Source organism: Octopus bimaculoides, chromosome 3, assembly GCF_001194135.2.
Source record: "Octopus bimaculoides isolate UCB-OBI-ISO-001 chromosome 3, ASM119413v2, whole genome shotgun sequence".
Taxonomy (NCBI): domain Eukaryota; kingdom Metazoa; phylum Mollusca; class Cephalopoda; order Octopoda; family Octopodidae; genus Octopus; species Octopus bimaculoides.
Window position 1 is genome coordinate 5,047,754 of NC_068983.1, and position 4,803 is coordinate 5,052,556.

The following is a 4,803-nucleotide window of genomic DNA, read 5'->3' on the forward strand; positions in this document are numbered from 1 at the left end:
ATATATATAATACTCTCATTCCTTACAAACAGTTAAAAATCAAAACAACGGCAACACCAACATCAAAAACAATATGACTGCTGTATTTCTCTGTGCGTTCCAACAGAAAAACCCACCTTACATAAAAGCTTATGACTGGAATCTCAGCAAGTTTCTCTTTTTAATCTTTTACCATTTACTCCGGCAGATGACAGTTTTATGATTGTCGTTCAACAATCTTTATACGTTGTTGACCAATTTATAGTGTTACTTTGGTTTTTAACAACTTTTATTGTGCTTCTGAAATAGTCATAAACTGGCTTCACTTCTTCGTTTCGGCTCCTTCAAATGTGCTTCTGTGTACATTTTTTGGTTAGCATTTATTGTTGACGTCTTATTCCAAACATACTTCGATGGATTCGTAACCATAAAACGATGGAAAATGCTACACAATCAGAAAAGTCTAATATCGACAAAAGTCACTTCAACAAAACGATATCAATTTGTTTTTTTTTTGTTGGTTTTTTTTTTACATATCTACCTTCCTTTCTCTAACCGAGAGCAGTCGAGTGGCCTGTAGCTTTAACTCTCAACGACTCAGTCCATTCTAGATTAGTGGTTTTCTACCATTCTTTTGACCCTTTGGTTACTATTTTACTCTGGTGGACCCCAACAGCCATTCGGTGTTTAAAAACTGTGATGTGAAGGAGGAAAAAACGGAAGCAGAGAGAGAATTACGGTAGTCTTACCTGTCTATGTGGAAGGGGTCGCTCACAACGTCCACGTGCTCTGTCTGCCGCCGTACCGTCTAACAGGTCTACTCTCGTACACAGTCCACTGCCGACTGACCGCTTGTGCCACGCCGACCCCGCATGCCCATCGCGGCCCTTCCGGTTGGACCAACCGGCCCCACGGCCGACAGGACATGCATTCTCCCTCATTTCTGGTCCTTCCCTACAACACAGCCTGGCTCATAAAACCACACGCCCCCTGATTTGAAGATCATTCAACCAGCCTAGCCACTCTCTCTCCTCAATCCTGACCACACGCCTTAACTTGTCTCGTAATCAGCCAACCAGTGGGAAGGGCACTGCTCCCCCTGCGACCACCGTGAGACTTCAGGATTGATCTCAGTTTCTGGCATGTTCCTGCCGGCTTCGTCCTCTTGTCTATTACTGTTGGCTCCATCCTCCGTCGCAGTGATGATCCTGCGCACATCCAAAACATGACGTGGCATACCATCTATGGACACATTGTTCCTCGAATTTACAGAGGTTATTGTCCCCTTTCTCCATTGTGATGTGCACCGTGCATTTGGGGGATTAACCCAGACTTCTTCCCGACCTGCACAAAGGCATGCTCTTTCTCTTCTGCGGGTTGTGGCAATGCAATACATGGATGTCTCCACTCGTACTGAAATATTACCCTGTGTGGTACTGATTCCTCAGCCTGTCCCGACCTGGGCGCCATATTATATCAAAAAACGGCTTCGACCGGTGAGATGTGGCTCCTCTCTGCCATGGTCTTGATGGTGCAATGATGCCTCTCCACAACTCCATTGCCACTTGTCGAGCATATCCCTCAGCATCTCCGAGCGAAACGCAGTACCATTGTTCCCAAGCAGCTCATCCACGGGGCCTACAAAAACAAACTAGCTTTATAGCAGTGGCAGCTCGTGTATAGGCACCGTGGAACTGCAGCACCCCCTATTTCCATTTGATATTATCGATAACATTCAATATAATGAGTCCTTTTTTCCTTTAATTCTTTCTTTATACTTGTACATTATATAATCCTTAAGCTTTATGTCAGTAGCCATCCCCTAGTTTATGGAGGAAATACAAAAATCCTTGTATAGAACTGTGCACTTCACAGTTCCAGTGACGTGGTGTTTGGCTGTTGTGCGCATGCTCACGTGTCCAAAATAGGAAGCTTCACACAAGGGAGACAGAGCACTACGTGAACGACAATGCCGGATGAAAGGTAATGTTTCTTTTTGACTCCGAGTGTGTTGTGCTTAAAAACGTATTTATATTCTTGAATGTGATGAAGTGTAGAATTAGATTATTATCCTGCTTCTAGCTACAGCGTTACTGTCAGGATTTGAAAAATAGGGCACATTTCCACTCCTTATTTTGTAATTTAGTGGGGATTTTTGAAAAACAAGGGGGAATTCGCGGCGGAGTTCAGTGAACAAATTAAACACACTACCTGGCAGTGGCTAAAACGCGAACCGATCAAGTTTATGTATAAATTTTCTTTTTATATGTTTGTTTCCTTTTACACAATATTAAAACAACGGCTAAAAGTTTTCTGAAACAGCACCCCCACTAACTTTATCTACGAGCCGCCACTGCATTATAAATACCTCTTTCAAAATTCCTTTTTTATTTTTCACACACTAACTTGTGTAGGTCGGACAATGTCAAACGTTGGAGAAAGAAACCCAGCTGTTTCTTACAATAAATACATCCTATGTAAATTTTTTACACGAACCCTTAATATACTACAGTGCGTCTCCAATTTACGATTTTGCTTGCGTGGACTCCCAAAAATCTTATAGAGACCCCCAGGGGTCATATGGATGGAGCCCGGTCAAGAACGACTCATCCAGACGTGTGTAAGCACCATAAAAATCTGTTTATTTTGTCGATGTTATATCCCACAATGCATTGCGATCAATCCACTAGCGTAGCTAGAGTGTGTGCCGCCCAGGGCAGCCCTTCCATTTGCTGCTCCCGGACCCCACAAAAAACACATATTGCCTACAGCAGACCCAAAAACGGTGCCCCTAGGATTCGGACCGCCCTACCGCCCCTTAGCTACGCTAGTGAGTCAATCTCCCATTGATGGATCCCTCTGACCATCAAGAGTTTCACGTCAGACGGATGAACAACACTGAAGGAGCCTGGAGGCGGTTGGTTGACATGCTAAAAAAATAAAGTCTAAGTCCACCTACATATTACACTGCAGCAGTAGTAGCATGTACGTATGTACCTTACATACTGTACCCGATGCAGTCTATGCTCCAGCATGGCCTCAGTCTAATGACTGAAACAAATAAAAGATAAAAGATCTATATGTTGTTTAGACGGGTCGTCGGCTAACCAACCGGTTCACGGAACACCTACGGGATGTCCACCTACTCCCGTCGCCCGTTCTTTTGCTCGGCCGGCCACTTCTCCTCACATCCCACAGTCTTTGGCCTTGTCCTACACCAAGGATCCACCAACACTAGACTTCGCCTTGAACAGCGCTCCAGTTTTACACTCAAAACTCAAACTCCTTTTGGACTCAACACGAAACTCACCTTCCAGCGACATCCTCCACACATCTGTTTTTAAAATTTTATTTTGTATTTATTATTTTAATTTAATTTTTTAATTTGTTCATTCTTCAGTTTCTATCCATCTCACACACCGACATACATAGCATGAACCCTACCGCCCATAGCACACAGAAACATACCGCATACATACCTGACATGTAAAAATAGAACCGCCACACACACACATGCACGCAAACATACATACACACATATATACCCACATACATTATCACACACACACTCGTACACATACACACCCACATAGAGGTCCTCTCACACACACATATTATAAAGGATGTTGTTGCATAACGCCAGAACAATGCGAGAAGGTACAAAGTAAGCTACAAAATGGAAAGAAAACAGAATAGAATTGCAGTTTTATCTTGTATGTCTATATTTCGGGGTGAAAACCCATTCTTCAGGACATTCGGAAAAGCGGTAGTTGAAGAAATGCCCGCCTCCCCTCCTTCTATCACTTATTGAAAACCCACAAACCTGGGCTTAAACTTTAACTTAGACACATAGTCTCAGGAATTAACAGCCCCTTTTATAAAATTTTTTAGCTTCTCTTTATACTCCTCGAACGTCTCTTTTACACCTTCTCCGGACACGTCCACAGCTCCAAAGAGATTTTTAAAAGGCTTAAGGATATCGACCCCTCCATACTCAGGAATAACTGGTATCCTTTCAGCCTACACGTCGTCTCCCTCTATATTTCTGTGCCTGCTCTTCCGGCTGTTAATATTATCACTGACTGTATCGCAGCTCTTTTCTCATCCCCTTACTCCACACCTATTTCCTCCTCTTCCTCCGGCCCTCATCGCTATTCTTCCTTCCTTCCTTCCTTCCAACAGGAAAGAACTACACGAAGCAGGCTGGTTGCTATAGCAACAACAGTCAGCGCATATCACCTTCCTCCTTTCTCCCCTGTGCCTCCCCCCCATACACACACATTTGAGCCACAGACTTTTTCCAACCACCGCTTTTCCGAATGTCCTGAAGAAAGGGTTTTCACCTCGAAATATAGAAATACAAGGTAAAACTGCAACTTTGTTCTGTTTTCTTTCCATTTTGTTGTTTACTTTTTACCTTCTCGCATTGTTCTGGCCTTACACAAGTACATATATATGTGTGTGTGTGTGTGTGTGTATAGACACACACATGCACTCATATACACACATACATTCCAACCCCATCATACGCACACATGCAAATACATACACACACACATTTTCCACCTCCTTCGACTGAACCAAACACTCACTACTAACCTACTCACACCCTCATACGCACATCATTCACACAAACACACACATACACACGCGCGCGCACGCACACACACACACACACATACTGACCATCGTCGCACTCTCCTGTCTCAAGAAACCACTTTCTCTATGTCTTTCTACTTTCAGTCGATTTAGCAATGTAACTACACACGTGCTAATGGCGATTTCTTTTCCTTCTTTGGACTTTTCCCTTTCTCCTTTCCTCGT